This window comes from Ornithorhynchus anatinus, chromosome 1, assembly GCF_004115215.2.
Source record: "Ornithorhynchus anatinus isolate Pmale09 chromosome 1, mOrnAna1.pri.v4, whole genome shotgun sequence".
Taxonomy (NCBI): domain Eukaryota; kingdom Metazoa; phylum Chordata; class Mammalia; order Monotremata; family Ornithorhynchidae; genus Ornithorhynchus; species Ornithorhynchus anatinus.
The window spans coordinates 122,584,940-122,602,698 of NC_041728.1; positions in this window are offsets into that span (position 1 = coordinate 122,584,940).

The window sequence follows — 17,759 nt, forward strand, 5'->3', positions numbered from 1 at the left end:
TATGGTATTTGTTAAGCACTTACTATGTGCCAGGCACTGTATGAAGCATTGAGGTGGATACAAGCAGATTGGGTTGGAAAACAGCTCTTATCCCTCAAAGTATTCACAGTCTTAATTCCCATTTTGCAGATAAGGTAATGGAGGTACAGAGAAGTGAAGTGACTTGCCCAAGGCCACACAGCAGACAAGTGGTAGAACGGGAAATAGAACCCATGACCTTCTGACTCCCCGATCCGTGCTCTATCCCCTATGCCGTGCTGCTTCCTAATAATCAACATTTGAGGATAGAACTGATTAGCAGTGGGTATGAGGAATTCAGTGATCTTAGCAGTGGGTTCCATGTCCAGAAGAAACCTCCAAAGGCAGAGGTCATGTTTTGGACAGGAACATGTTTCTCATGTGTAGGGATGGATGATATCTGAGAAGCAGAGAAGGAACATCGTCCATGCCAAAACAAGATAGACCACAGAAGAGTTTGTGTCCTGGCGTATTGCAGAAGAGTAGTACTCTCTCAGGTAGCTACCAGTGTGATCACGGGAGTTTTGCCTAACGGATACAGCCTGTACATGAGAGTCAGAAGGACCTGCTTTCTAATTCCAGCTCTGCCATTTATCTGCTGTGTGACCTTGGGCAAGTCACTCAACTTCTCTGTGTCTCAGTTACCTCATCTGTAAAATGGGAATTAAGACTGTGAGCCCCATGCTGGAAAGGAACTGTGTCCAACTCAATTACCTTGTATCCACCCCAGTGCTTGGTACAATGCTTGGCACACAGTAAGCACTTAAGTGCCACAATTATTGTCACTATTATTACAAATCCCACCCAACAAGATTAATCAATTTTAGTTATTTAATTCATACTATGTGCAGACACTATATTAATTCATTCATTCAATAGTATTTATTTAACACTTACTATGTGCAGGGCACTGTACTAAGCACTTGGAGTGTACAATTTGGCAACAGATAGAGTCAATCCCTGTCCAGTGATAGGCTCAAAGTCTAAATGGGGGCGACTGATAGAAAAGCAGAATAGAACAAAACAAAACAAGATAACATCATCAAGACATATAGAGTCAAGGAGGTATACACCTCATTAACAAAATAAATAAGGTAATAATATATACAAACGAGCACAGTGCTGAGGGAAGGGGAGGGGGGAAGAGCAGAGGGTGGGAAGTGGGGAGGAGGAGCAGAGGGAAAGGGGGGCTTAGTCTGGGAAGGCCTGCTGGAGGAGGTGAGCCCTCAGTAGGGCTTTGAAGAGGGGAAGAGAGTTAGTTTGGCAGGTGTGAGGAGGGAGGGTATTCCAGGACAGTGGTAGGACGTGGGCCAGGGGTTGATAGCAGGACAGGCATGAACGGGGGACAGTGAGGAGGTGAGCAGCAGAGGAGCCGAGTGTAGGGGGTGGGCAGTAGAAAGAGAAAAGGGAGGTGAGGTAGTACGGGGCAAGGTGATGGAGAGCTTTGAAGCCAAGAGTGAGGAGTCTTTGTTTCGTGCGGAGGTTGATAGGCAACCACTGGAGGTTTTTGAGGAGGGAGTGACATGCCCAGAGCATTTCCAGAGCGTTTCTGTAGAAAGATGATCTGGGCAGCAGAATGAAGAATAGAATGGAGCAGGGAGAGACAGGAGGAAGGGAGATCAAAGAGGAGGCTAACACAATAATATAATCAGGATATTATGAGAGCTTGTACCAGCACAGTAGCAGTTTGGATGGAGAGGAAAGGGTGGATCTTGGTGATATTGTAAAGGTGAGACTGGCAGGTGTTGATGGATTGGATGTATTGGGTGAATGAGAGAGCTCCTTGGCTGCTCAGTGATCTTGGACATTTCACTTAACTTCTGTGCACCTCAGATTCCTCATCTGTAAAATGGGGATTTAGTAGTAGTTCTTCCTCCTTCTTAAATTGTGAGCCTCATTTAGGACATTGAGTGAATCCAATCTGATTATAATAATAATAATAATAATAATGTTGGTATTTGTTAAGCGCTTACTATGTGCAGAGCACTGTTCTAAGCGCTGGGGTAGACACAGGGGAATCAGGTTGTCCCACGTGTGGCTCACAAGCTTCATCCCCATTTTACAGATGAGGGAACTGAGGCACAGAGAAGTTAAGTGACTTGCCCACAGTCACACAGCCGACAAGTGGCAGAGCTGGGATTCGAACTCGTGACCTCTGACTCCAAAGCCCATGCTCTTTCCACTGAGCCACACTGCTTTGTAGCTACCTCAGCATGTAATAACTGCTTAACAAATACTCCAGTTATTATGATTATTATCAACATTATTAATATTAATGGATGATTTGAGTTTGGATAGTGTTTCTTCTGCTCTGATACAGCTCATTGCACAAAGTTAGCAATAGCATTACTATTACTAGAGGAATATCAGAATAAATATTTATTATCTATCAAATTCGTACAATGCCCAATATAAATTTTTAATTCTAAGAAATAAGGCCCTTGAAATTTCTAATAAAAGCTTAATATAGAACTCCTTGTAAAACTGCAACATATGCTTAAGGGTGCTTAATATTACTTGATGACAATGGGTGGAGGTTACAACAGGGGTGGGGGGGTAAGGAGGGAAGAAATCTATAATCTCACTGACAAATAAATTAGGTCTGTTTTGCATACTTTATTTTAGCTATACAAAGACCAAAATTAGATTTCATTCAATCTAAAAGAGGTGTATTTATTATTCTCACAGATGCATTTAGGAATTTCCAGTTTTATTTGATCACAGTGAGGCTTTCTGCTTTGAGATTCTATTTTTTTAATACTTTACAGTTTCTCAAATTGATGAATCCAGAAATTAATATGAACCACATCCGCACAGCTTCCTAGTGGAATTATATTTCATATATATCTTTGTAGATAGCTATGTACCTTGTAGATATAGAACACCATTTCTAATCTCAGTATAATTAGATCTCATCTATTGCCTCTGTGTTAAGAAGTGGAGCTTTATTAATAATAATAATGTTCTCTGTGAGGGAGTGTGACGCTCCCTCCTACCAACCACCCTGAAGAACTAGTTCTGATCCCTGGGTAGACAAAGATCTCTTATGATCATCTAGGAATCCAGTAGGAGTAAGGAATAGGAGCCCAGAAGGTTACAAGCCAGGAAGGTTACTTGTCTAGGTCAACTGATAGCTTTGATTGAGTACCTACTGTAATAATAATAATAACAATAGTAATAATAGTGATTGTATGTCTCAGGGGCTTACTTTGTGCCAAGCACTATGTACTGGTGTAGATACAAGATAATCAGGTTGGATACAGTCCCTGTCCAACATGGGACTCACAGACTAATTAGAAGGGAGAACAGGCATTGAATTTCCATTTTACACATAGGGAAATTGAGGCATAGAGATGTTTAGTGACTTGCTCAAGATCATCCAGCAAAGGGCAGAAATGAGAATAGAACCCAGGTTTTCTGACTCCCAGTCCTGTACTCCTTCCACTAGGACACACTGCTTCCCATGTGTAATGCACTGTAGTAAACACTTGGCAGAGTGCAAAAGAATTAATGGTGTGCCGAGGTGTCTAAAATCCAATCTAGGGGCTAGACACCAACATGTCACAGATAGGTGGAAGAAGGGATAAGAAGATACATATATGAGTTAGTTGAGTGAGTACTTAAGCAATCAGATGTAAATTCCTAATAGGCAGGGATTGCATCTACCAACTCTATTGCATTAATAATAATAATGACTGTGGTATTTAAGTGCTTACTTTGTGCCAAACACTGCACTAAGTTCTGGGGTAAATTCAAGCAAGTTAGATTGGACACAGACCCATATAAATCTCACAGTCTTAATCTCCATTTAACTGATGAGGTAACAGCCACAGAGAAGTTGAGCAATGTGCGCAAGATATATGCTTCTCTCTCCATATAGACATGGGTGGAAAATATAGGATTAGAACCCAGGTCCTCCCAACTCCCAGGCCCAAGCATTTAGTAGAGTCCTCTGCACATAGTAAATGCTCAATTAATATCACTGACTGACAGCATGAATGAAAGACATGGAATAGAAATAGCATATAGGCAGCGGTAGCTTCTTGAGTCAAGTGCTCTTGTTTTGAGCCGAAACAGAAACTCCTTATGGTCTGCTTTAAGGTACTCAATCAGCTTGGCCCATCCTGTGTTACCTCACTGACCTCCTACTAGAACCCAGCCTGCCCACTTCACTCTTCTAAATCCAGCTTGCTCACAGAACCCTAATCTCATATGGGCTAGGAATGTGTCTGTGTTATTGTTTTGTTGTACTCTCCCAAGTGCTTAGTGCTCTGCACACAGTAACTGCTCAGTAAATATGATTACTTGACTGACTGATCCTTCCTCTAGCCTGAAACTACTCCCCCCTCCAAATACGCTAGACCACCACTCTCCCCACCTCAAAGACATATTGAGGTCACATCTTCTCCAACAGTCCTTCACCAATTCAGGCCTCTTTTCTGCCAGTTTCTGCTCTCTCTCCCTCTCCCTTCCGTGTCATCTATGTAATTGTATCTGTGCCCTTTGGACAATTGGTATTCACCCCATCTTCAGCCCCGCAACACCTATGTACATATCTATAAGTTCATTATTTATGATTATGTCTGTCTCTCCCTCTAGACTATAGGCTCATCGTGAGCAGGGAATGTGTCTACCATTTCTGTTGTACTAGAGTAAGCATTCTATAAATTCCATTGATTGTACTGGAGAGATAGAAAGGATGGACAGAAGAGATGCTTTAAAGACACTAGGAAGAAAAACCATAAATGATGGGGCAGACCAGTAGTAGGTTATGGGTCAGCCTCACACTATGGGTCAGTATGGCACATGCAGCAGGAGAGAAACAAGGTGACTGCCTTGGAGGATTTGGGGCCACTAAGTGAAAAGAAAGAAAGCAGAGATAAATCTGCAGTAAAAGACGATCTTTACACACACACACACACACACACACGCACACACTGCAAGATTGGGATTGACAGTCTCACCCACTGATTTAATCTCACTGTCATAGTAAAAATGAATGCAAGAACACTTCAGGTCATATTGAGAAGGAGAGAATAGGAGAGACAGAGAGAAAGAGAACACACACACACACTTTTGCCAAGGGGAATGGACACCAACTCCCCAGCCTCATTCTACACACCAGAAGCCTGAAATCATGCCAAGGAGAAGCAGCATGGCCTGGTGGAAAGAGCACAGGCCTGGGAGTCAGAGGACCTGGGTTCTAATCCCAGTTCTGCTGCTTGTCTGTTTTGTGACCTTGGGCAAATTATTTAATTTCTCTGTGCCTCAGTTACTTCATTTGTATAATAGGGTTTAAAACTGTGAGCTCACTGTGGGACAAGGACTGAATATACCTTGATTAGCTTGTATTTTCCCCAGCGTTTAAGACAATTCCTAACTCACAGTACGTGCTTGACAAATACCATTTTAAAAAAAGGAAAAGGGTCATCAATGCCCCCTGACACCTTTGTGCCACTCACCAAGAACTCCCATCAGCTGATTCCCATTCATCCCCTCCCCATCACTTTCACCATCTCCTTCCAACCCCTCTACCTTCACTCCACATTCAAGTGAGGCCTGTAGAATGCTCACTCCACCATGGGAAAGCTTCCCTTTCATCCTTGATCTGTTCCTGACCCAGTCACTGCCCTTCCTTGCCATCACTACCTCCTCTCTCTCCCCAATGACACTTCCCCCAACCACTCAGTTGTCTCCTGCAAGGGCCTTATCTCCTCCCACTCCTTTTTCCTAATGGTATTTGCTACTTTTTCACTATGTGCCAGGCACTGTTCTAAGCACTGGGGAAGATGCAAGATAATCAGGTTGGATATAGTCTCAATCCTCATTTTATAAATGCTAAATGGGGTAACTGGGACACAGAAAAGTTAAGTGACTTGCCAAAAGTTACACAGCAGACAAGTGGAAGAACTGTGATTAGTACCCAGGTTTTTTGATTCACTGGCTTGTGCTCTTTCCACTAAGTCATGCTGCTTCTCTCTCCAAGACTCAGTGAGGAGGGGTGAGAAGTTGGCTTTCTTCTTGCCCAGAACATCTGCATTTGGAGCATCCTCTCTCATCCCTCTCTTTCCTTTCCTTGGAAGACCCTATCATCTGTCTCTACCACCCTCTCCAGTGTCACCTACCATCCCTCAGGATATACCTCCAACTCTCTAAAACAATGTGATCCCTTTCTTGTAGAAGCAGCGTGGCTCAGTGGAAAGAGTATGGGCTTTGGAGTCAGGGCTCATGAGTTCGAATCCCAGCTCTGCCACTTGTCGGCTGTGTGACTGTGGGCAAGTCACTTAACTTCTCTGTGCCTCACTTACCTCATCTGTAAAATGGGGATTAAGACTGTGAGCCCCACGTGGGACATCCTGATTCCCCTGTGTCTACCCCAGCGCTTAGAACAGTGCTCAGCACATAGTAAGCGCTTAACAAATACCAACATTATTATTATTATTATTATTCCTTCTCTCTTTTTCCAACCCTAGATTCATCCTCATCCATGTGGATGTTCCCAATAACTCTCCCATTGACCAGTTCCTCTCACTCAGTACCACCAATTTCCTGCTCCACCAAACTTACCCTTTTAGCAACTTGGACACATGCCTGATCTCTTCATGTCTAATCACTGTGCAGTCTCTGATCTGGTCTCCCTAGTCGCTGTACAGCCTCCAACCTCACCAATTCTGAAATTCCACTCTCCAACCACAACCACCTCTCCAGCTATCTCTCCCACAAACACCCCCCAAAATAAATCTGTTCTGTTCCTCCATAGAAATTTCCAGTCCAATGATTTACTCCAATTTTCCAAACTCATTTTCTCCATTTGATCTTCTGATACCCTTTTTTCTTGCCCAAATTCATGCTCTCAATTCTGGCCCTCTCCATTGGAATTCAATGCCTTGCACAATGGATAGAGCAGGTCTGGGGAGTCAGAAGGTCATGGGTTCTAATCCCTGCTCCACCACTGGTCTGTTGTTTGACTTTGGGGAAGTCACTTAACTTCTCTATGCCTCATTTACCTGATCTTTAAAATGAATATTGACTATGTCCAACCCGATTTGCTTGAATCCACCCCAGTGGTTAGTACAGTGCCTGACACATAGTAAGCACTTTCTTAGTATAGTGCCTGTCACATAGTAAGTGCTTAACAAATACCATAGTTATTATTATCATCACCCACAGTTCTGAATAACATCCAGGGGTGTGCTTGAACTACAGAGTACTGCTAGAGGAAATCCAGACAACGGGCTGACATCCTGCTTCTCAAACTCATCCTCTCCTCAATCATAATTATTGGGCACTTAGTATGTCTAGAGTATTTCACTAAGCACTTCAGAGAGTACATTACAACAGAACTAGCAGTATATTTCCTGTCCCTAATGAGCTGACAGTCTAGAGGGGGAGACAGACCTTAATAACTCACCCTCTCTTCTGCCAATCAATCAGTGGTATTTTTTGAGTGCTTACTGCATGAGAAGCACTGTACTCCGAATTTAAGAAAGTATAATAGAGGTTGGTGGACATGATCTCTGCCCACCAGGAGATTTAACAGGGAGAGACTGACAGTAAAATAAGTTAAAGGGTTGGGGCGGGGGGAGTACAGTGTAACAATATGTATGTACTTATATACATATATCTTTCAATTCTATATTATAAATTATTTATTTATTCATATTAATGTCTGTCTCCCCCTCTAAACTGTAACCTTGTTATAGTGGGGGAAAACGTCTGCTAATTGAGTTGCACCTGTATTCTCTCCCAAGTGCTTAGTGCGTGCTCTGCACCCAATGAGTGTTACATAAATTATGGATTGATTGATAGGTAAATACTTTGGATGCTGAGATGAGTAACAAATTTCTTGAAGTGAACAAAACCAGCACCATTAAAAAAAAACCCAGGTAATAGGCATAGGAAAGGGGTGGGATAGGCAACCACTGGAGGTTCTTGGAGAGTGGGGCAACCTGGACTGAATGGTTTTGGCAGAAAAATGATCCAAGAGGCAGGGTACAGTTTGGTCTGGAGTGGGGAAGATAGAGAAGGCAGGGAGGTCCACAAGGAGACTGATGCAGGAATCAATGCAGGATAGGATAAATGATTGTATTAAAGTGGAAGCAGTTTAGATGGAGAGGATTGATGGATTTTAGCAATGTTGTGAAAGTGAAACTGACAGGATTTGGTGACCCTGTCGACCATCCCTGGAAATACTATCAAACCTCGACTTCACCGGACACGTCCTCTCCTGGTTCTCCTCCTATCTCTCCGGCCACTCATTCTTAGTCTCTTTCATGGGATCCTCCTCTGCTTCCCATCCCTTAACTGTGGATGTTCCCTTAAGGGTTCAAGTTCTGGATCCCTTTCCTTTTCTCCATCTATGTGCAGTCCCTTGGAGAACTCATTACTCACATGGCTTCAACTACCACTTCTATGCAGATGATTCCCAAATCTACATGTCCAGTGCTGATTTCTCTCCCTCTCTGCAATTTCACATCTTCTCCTGTCTCCTAGATATCTCTATTTGGACGTCCTGCCTGTCACTCACACTTACATGTCTGAAATAGAGCTCCTTATCTTCCCACCCAAACCCTGTCCTCCCACTGGCTTTCCCATCACTGTAGACAGTACCACTATCCTTCCTGTCTCACAAGCCCATAACTTTATCATTATCCTTTACTCCTCTCACTCATTCCACCTACATATTCAATCTAGTCACTACGACCTGTCCAGTTCAAACTACACAACATTGATAAATTCTGCCCTTTTCTCTCCAAATGGTTACCATGTTAAACCAAGAACTTATCCTATCCCGCCTTGATTACCATATCAGCCTCCTTGCTGACCTCCCTGCCTCCCTGCCTGTGTATAGGTTTTACCTATGGTCTGAGCATGTGGAGGAGTAAGCAGCTCTCTGGTTACCTGGATCCCTTGAATCAGAACAGGGATTTATCCAGCAGCCCAGGTAATTCTCCAGTTGTTGGCTGAGCATAACTTGAATGGCAGGCGAGAATCTAGATAAGCAGTAGTCTCAGTCAATCAATTGAGGACTGATTATTGTTAATGGTATTTTTTTAAGTGTTTACTATGTGCCAAAGACAGTTCTAAGCGCTGGGGTAGATACAGGTAGTCGGTTGGACACAGTCCCTGTCCCACATGGCAACTCATAGTCTTTATTCCCATTTTACAGATGAGGTTACTGAGGCACAGAGAAATGAAATGATTTGCCAAGGTAACACAGCAGACAAGTGGCAGAGCCGAGATTAGAACCCAGGTCCTACTGACTCCCATGCCCATGCTCTATCCACTAGGCTATGCTTGTGTACAGAGCACAGTACTAAGAATTATTCTGCATCCCACACAAGGCCAGTGTCATTTCCCACTGGAGGCACTCTTCAAATACAGAAATGCATGTCTACTCTGGCATTCTTTCAAGGCAGCATCAGGGACTTCACAAAAGTGCTATGTGAAGTTTTGCAACTGCACATGAGGGTTTGCATTAGACGCATTCCAAGCATGGTTATAAAATCAGAATTAATCCTTCTCAAATGGCATTACCAACGCTCATCATTAACAGGCTTTAGAGGAATTACTATTGTTGAGCACATCTGGAATTTGCCTTGGATAAGGGCATAAAGGCTAACTCCAATTCACAGGTGCTTTCATTTCCTTTGTAAAGCACTTCATTAGAACACAGTGTCATCAAGGGTCAATCTGTCATTCCTCTGAAAACTGAATTAAAACTCCTATGCCACAGTTGTACGGTTTGCACTTTACGTTTCAGTTAATCTGTTTACTAAATTATCCAATACTTTTTAATTATAATATTTGCACCTAATTTAACAGCATCCTAAGAAATCATTTGTTGCACAATATAAGCAATTAACATTTGTTCAATTTGTTAGTCTACTACATGGGAATATGTAATTTAACAATGATTGCCCTTTCCGTACACCTAATTAGTACCACTTGGAACTGTGCTGAAGATGAAGGATTTTTTTTTTAAAACAAACAAAATAAAGAATGGACTGAAATTTTTGAAAGGAATTTCCCGTGGGATCTCTGGATTAACCTACTGAGGTTTTTCTTCTTCTTTTTTAATGCTATGCAATATTTTCTAGAGAACAGTACAAGGAAGAATTGGAGCTAACTACCCCAAGTATTGATTGACATTCACATAAACCTTAAAAAAGATGAAATACAGCCTAGCAGATGTCCCCCTTATATTAGTAAATATTTAGTATTTAGTATTCAGTAGTAGACTACCTGTTCTCCCTCATACATAGATTATGATACCCTTGTGGAATACAGACTGTGCCCAACCTGATTAACTTCTATATATCCTAATAGCACTTAGACCCAGTGCTTGATACACAATAATGTTGAACAAAAATCAATGTTATTGTTGTTAGATTAAAGAATAAAGAGTGAAAGACTGAGTGGATTCATGGCTAGTTTTATCTTCCCACGGTATGACTATTTAAATTTTCTCTGCAATTCTGAGGCAAAATTTAAAATGAAATTAGATGAATGTAACTACAATAAATAATATTTCAAGCAAAAAACAAAGCATAAAAATTATGTTTTCTTTCTAAGTGCACATTTTAACTTTTCAGATAATACCAAAGATCTAAGTCACCTCTGTTGGAGGACAGAGGTTGGATTTATACAAAACATTCCATTTATCACACCAACATCACACATATACTGCTTTATCGTTCAAAAACCAGAATAAACAAATTTGAAGTTCTTCGCCTGATTTATATATTAATAGGATATACGAACTATTGGGCTGTGATTTTTACCACTGGGTTTAAGGCACTCAGTCAGCTCTCACCCACCTATCTCACTTCATTAATCTCCTACTACATCCCAGCAGAAGGCATATTGATTTGAATTCTTAGCTTGAACTCCCACTCTCAATGATCTGGTGACTGCTCTCAACTCCCCTCTCTCCACTCAACTCACTTGCTCCCCTTTTCCCTCTGCCACTCTCACCCCACTAACCCACAGCCCTGGATCTCTGCCTCTGTCTGCCCTCCTTCGCTCTTAGGCTCAAGCTGCTGAGCTATGCTGGTGAATGTCTAAGCACCAAGCAATCTATTCACTTCAAACTTTATCCTTTCCTGCCTTAACTCTGCCCTCCGTCATCTGCCAGGCAAAACTACTTTTCTTCCCTCATTGACGCCCATGCCCATCACCCCCGGCCAATTGTTCCAAGACTTTTAACTCTATCCTCAGGCCCCCTGTTCCTCCCTTCCCCAGCCCTCACACACAACAATCTGCCCATCTACTTCATTATGAAAATTAACACTATCAGGTTTGAGCTTCCCAAATCACCCTTTCCCCCTCCATCCCCCCCTATTCCCAACCCCCCTCCTTACTTCCCATCCTTCCCTGCAAGTAATCCTTAGAGGAGATCTCCTCCTCGTCGCAAGTGCCACCCCTCCACCTGTGCTTCGGATCCCATTCCCGCTCACCTTATGATAAACGATAGCCCCATCCATCCTTCCGTCCTTAACTTCTGTCTTTACCATTCACTCTTCAACTGGCTTCTTCCCCTCTGCCTTCAACATGACCATATCTCCCCCATCCTAAAAAAACCTTTTCAACCCCACTTCCCCTTCCAGTTATCACCCTATCTCCCTCCTACCCTTCCTTTCCCAACTCCTAGAACATGTCATGTACACTCACTGCCTTGAAATCCTCAACTCCAACTTTCTCCTGGACCCCTCCTATCTCGGCTTCCATCCCCTCCTCCACTACACTGAGACTGCTTTCTCAAAGGTCACCCATGACCTCTTACTTGCCAAATCCAATGGCTCCTACTCTATTCTAATCCTCTTCAACCTCTCAGCTGCCTGTGACACTGTTGACCATCCCCTTCTCCTCCACACCTCATCTCACCTTGGCTTCATGGACTCTGTCCTCTCCTGGTTCTCCTCATCTCTCTGGTCGTTCACTCTTGGTCTCCTTCGCAGGCTCCTCCTCCTCCCCTCCCCATCCACTAACTGTAGGGGTTTCTCAAGGGTCAGTTCTTGGCCCTCTTCTGTTCTCCATTTACACTCACTCCCTTGGTGAACTTATTTGCTTCCATGGCTTCAAATATTATCTCTACACAGATGACAGCCACATCTACATCTCCTCCCCTGTTCTCTCCTCCTTCCTCCAGGCTCGTATCTCCTCCTGCCTCCAGGATGTCTCCACTAGGATGTCTGCCCGCCACCTAAAACGCAACATGTCTAAAACTGAGTTCATTATTTTCCCTCCCAAACCCTGTCCTCTCCCTGACTTCTCTTCACTGGATGACACTACCATCCTACCAGTCTCATAGGCCCGAAACCTTGGTGTCATCCTTGACACTGCTTTCTCATTCACCCCACACATCCAATCCATCACCAACACCTGCCAGTCTCAGCTTCACAATATTGCCAAGATCTGCCCTTTCCTCTCCATCCAAACTGCTACCATACTGGTACACGCTCTCATAATATCCCAACAGGATTATTGTGTTAGCCCACTCTCTGATCTCCTTTCCTCCTGTCTCTCCCCATTCCAGGCTATTCTTCATTCTGCTGCCCGGATCATCTTCCTACAGAAACGCTCTGGGCATGTCACTCCCCTCCTCAAAAACCTCCAGTGGTTGCCTATCAACCTTCGCACAAAACAAAAACTCCTCACTTCTTGGCTTCCAAGCTGTCCATCACCTTGTCCCCCTCCTACATCACCTCCCTTCTCTCTTTCTACTGCCAACCCTATACACTCTGCTCCTCTGACCTAACCTCCTCACGGTCCCCCCGTTTGTGCCTGTTGCGCTGTCGACCCCCTGGCCCACATCCTACCAGCTCGTCCTGGGAATGCCCTCACTCCTCACATCTGCCAAACTAACTCTCTTCCCCTCTTCAAAGCCTACTGAGAGCTCACCTCCCAGGAGGCCTTCCCAGACTGAGCTCCCCCATCCTCTGCTCCCCCTCCCCCTCCCCATTTCTCTCTCTCCCACCCTCTGCTCTTCCCCCTTCCCCTCCCCTCAGCACTGTGCATATTTGTATATATTATTTATTAACCCTATTTATTTTGTTAATGATGTTGTATATCTCTATGATTCTATTTATCTTGATGATGTCTGTGCTAAACTGCTCATTTTGTTTTGTTCTGTTTTGCTTTGCTGTCTGACGCCCCTGTTTAGACTGTGAGCCCATTATTGGGCAGGGATTGTCTCTATCTGTTGCTGAATTGTACATTCCAACACCAAGTGCTTATTACAGTGCTCTGCACATGGTAAGTTGTCAATAAATACTATTGAATTTAAATGAATTATTTATTCATGGTTTTCCAGGAATCCCAGGGTTGAGGGTATTCTAGTGAAAGAGTATGGGCCTGGACTCAGAGGACCTGGGTTCTAATTCTGGCTCCACCACTTGCCTGCTGTGTGACCTTGGATTAGTCACTTAACTTATCTGTGTCTCAGTTTCCTCAACTTTATAATGGGGATTCAATACTAACTTAGACAGTGAGTCACAATGGGAGAGGAACTATATCCATCCTAGTTAACTTGGTATATACCCCTAAAGGTTGAAATAGTATTGACATATAGTAAGCACTTAAATACAAATAAAGATAATGAATAATGATAATAATAATAATGATAACCATTTTTCTATTTCATTGTATCATGGAGCCTGAAACAGAAAAATGACTCTGGACTTATATCAACTACAAAACATCTCTACATATGCATTTATCTTTAACATATCACAATTAATACTGTTTAAATGTTTGCAGTACAACAGGGGTGAAGAATCATCATAAAATGATTGCTTGCCATTTAGATCTTAAAACAATTATGGTTTATGGTCTCTTGGTCCTTTGTGCATCTGACTCTATGGAAATCAAGAAAAGCTATTTACATTTTTATTGTGTGTTAATTGTATCTTGGGTATTTTATGCTCTTTTGCAATTTGCCCTAAGCCTAAATTCCACAGTTTAATACTCATTCATTGTCAATAGATCACTTGTTATATTTACAATGTGTCTGGCTCATCAACTTTTAGTTTCCAGTACTGAAAATGTGGAAAAAACAAAAACTACCAACTCCATCCATTGCCATATTTTGAAAGGGTGTTTTGGAACTGAGAAACTGTAAAACACCTGAATGCTGGCAATAATTTGCAAATCAACCAATCAAAGGGTATTTTGTTGAAAACTTACCTGGTGAAGACATTGTGCTAAGATAAAGCACTTGGGTAAGCTCACTGCAATATTCTTGGTAGATATCCCTACCCTCATGGAGGTCACATGATTGTCATTAAAATAAATTGATAAGGGAAGCAGCAGAATAATGTGTATGTAAGCACACTTACTGGAGGGGGTGATGAGTATCAAAGTGCTTAGGAGCACAGACCCAAGTTCATAGGTGATTCCTCGAATTTAGGGATAGGAGAAATTAGAATAGAGCATGCTCTCTCTCTCTCTCTCTCTCTAAGAAACAGCATAATGTAGTGGCTAGAGCACAGGCCTGGATGTCAGAGGTCATGGGTTCTAATCCAGTTACTGCCACTTGTCTCTATGTGACTTTAGGCAGGTCACTTTACTTCCCTGGACTTCAGTTAGGTCATCTTTAAAAAGGGGATTGAGAATATGTACCCCATGTAGTACAGCACTGTGTCCAACCAGATTTGCTTGTATCCATCTCAACACCTAGTACAGAGCCAAGTACTTAACAATTACCATAATCATTATTGTTATTTCCACTCCCTCTCAATATTCACGCCTAATATCTCCATGGATCCTGGAACTTCTCAAACAATAACTCCTAACTGTATCCTCAGATCTTGACTTGCCCCATCCACCTCTCTTGCTAATTCCCATTCTATCTAAATATGCCAGTTCTCAGTCTTTCCCACCTTCAAAGTCTTCCTAAAATTGTACCTTCTTGAACAGGTCTTCCACAAATTAAAGCCATATTAACCCACCACCCATTTCCAGCACCAGACCAAGTGGGCATTCATCAAATACCACTACTATTAAGTCAAAATGACATGGATTGATCCATTTGCCCACACACTCCATCTGGTGATTCAAATGTGACAAATATTTCCAGATGGAGATACTTAAACTTCGAAGACCAAACAACCCACCAGAAGTTTGGGGTCATCAAGTTTGTGGTCTGGCCCTATTCATGGAAAATTTTGCTGACAAATTGCAATGATTCTTCAATCTCTACCCCACTCCTATATTAATACATATTGTTGCCTGCAAATCCAAATAACAGAATAAACATCTCACTGCCTGTCACTAGGGACAAATGAAAACTTAAAGGTTACCAAGAGAGCTGCCCTTCCATCATTTTTGTAATGAGCAAATTCAGCAGCAGGAGGCAGAATGATATTGAGAAAAGGGCATCAAACTAAAGTTAAGACATGAGCTAAATTCAGGCTGAGAATATTGGACAAGAAGTACATTTAGTTAGTGAACTAAAATAGCGCTCTTTCATTGTTTTTTACATGTTCTATTATTGAAGTATATCCTTGTTTAGCTTTTTGTTTGATTGTGGATCCATTAAAATATAGTGAATTAAGTTCTACATAGGATTATAAACTGCACTTTAATTTGTGAAAGTTGGTCTAACAGTGTTGATGGAGGAGACATTCAGGGATTTTCTCATCAGGATTCATCACCAAAACAATCTTAGAAATTGAGTAGTGACAGTAGTAAATGTTTTTGTTGCAGTAGGAAGAGGAGGAGGAGTGTTTATTGAGGGCCTACTTGATGTGGAGTGCTTATTGACTAGGTCACACAGCAGACAATTGGAGGAGCCAGGATTAAAACCCATGCCCTCTGACTCCCAAGCCTGTGCTCTTGCCACTATGCTGTTTCTCTTATACTATGGTGGCAGCAGTTTGAGTGGAGAGAAAGGAAGCGATCTGGGAGAAGTGCACGCCTTGACAGTAGCCTGAATGTGAGAGTTTAACAATAGCAAAGATTGATGGTGCCAAGTTTATGGGCTTCTGGATTGGGAAAGATAAGAGCACTGTCAACTGAGATGGGAGAGTTAGGGCTAGGAGTTGGTTCCAGTGGAAAGATAAGATGTTGTCTTTTATACATGTTGGGTCGGATGGCAGGATATCCAAAAGTAGATGTCTTGGAGGCAAGAGCAAATCAGAGAAGAGGGTTCACTGTGGGCAGGGATTATGTCTGTTATATTGTTGTGCTGTTCTCACTCAATCACTTAGCACAGTGCTCTGCATACAGTAAATGCTCAATAAATACCATTGGTTGATTGACTGAAGGCTAGAGAGATAGATTTGGAAGTCATCTACATAGAGCTGGTAGATGAAGAGAGTGAGTGTAAAATGAGGAGACCAAAGGAGCCAGAAAAGAGCTTTCCATTGTATCTTCTGTGTAGAGCACTGTACTAAGCCCTTGGGAAAGTACAATACAGTACTACAATACAATGCTGATTACTGTATCAGTCTCCTTGCTGACCTCAGCCTCCTGTCTCTACCCACTCCAGACCATACTTCACACTGCTGCTTGGACCATTTTTCTACAAAAACATTCAGGACATGTTTTTTCCCACTCTTCAAAAAACTCTAGTGGTTACCCATCCACATTCTCATCAAAAAAAACCCTCCTCATCATTGACTTTAAAGCACTCAATCACCTTGCCAATGCCACCTTACTCGCTATTCTCCTACTTCAATCCAGCCCACACAGTTCGTTCCTCTCATGCTAACTTTCTCACTGCGTCTCAGTCTTGCCTTTCTCACCACCGACCCCTCGCCCATATCCTGCTCTGGCCTGGAATGCCCTCCCTCCTCAAATCTGACAGAAAATTACTCTCCCCTCCTTTCAAGCCTTATTGAAGGCACATCTCCTCCAAGAGGCCTTCCCTGACTATGCCCCCACTTCCATTTCTCCCAACTCCCGTCTATATTGCCTTGACTTGCTCCCTTTGTTCCTCCCTCCAGCCCCACGGAATTTATGTACATATTTGTTATTTATTTATATTAATGTCTATCTCCCACCATCTAGACTGTAATCTGACTGTGGTCAGGGAATGTGTCTATTTTATTGTTGTATTATCCTCTCCCAAGTGCTTAGTACAGTGTTCTGCACACACTAAGCCTCAATAAATATTACTGAATCAATAGAGCTGGTAGGCATGATCCCTGCCCACAAGCAAGGGGATGAGGGGCAGAGGAGAAGCCAGGGAATGAAACTGAGAAGAAAGCTGTCAGAGAGGTAGGATGAGAACCAGGATAGTACTGTGATGGAAAAGGCAATTGAATATTTTTTTTAAAGAGGATAAGTTGACACGTAGTTCTAAAAGCAATGGGGAGATTGAGGAGAATCAGGGATATGGTAGTCTACTTGGAAATTGGCCATAAGGAGGTCACTGATGACTCTGAAGAAAGCAGTTTACAATGAAGTAAAGAGGTCAAATGCCAGATTGGCAGAGGTTCAAGAAGAAAGTCAATAGAGAAGAAATTAAGGCAACTAATATGTAAGACCCATTCTATGAGTTTGGGTGGGGTGGGTAGCTAGAGCGTGACCATGGTTTTGCTCTGCACACAGACAGTGCTCAAAAAATAATATTGAATGAGTGAATAAATGAGTCAGTGAGAGAGTAAGGAATAGGCTGAGGATAAAGGAGATCCGATCTATGATGGAGAAGGGTTCCAAGAGCATGGTGGTACTGACTAGTGGAAACAGGACTTGAGGTAGCGAAGTTAGTGGTAGGGAGGCAGGGAGTCCTAGTG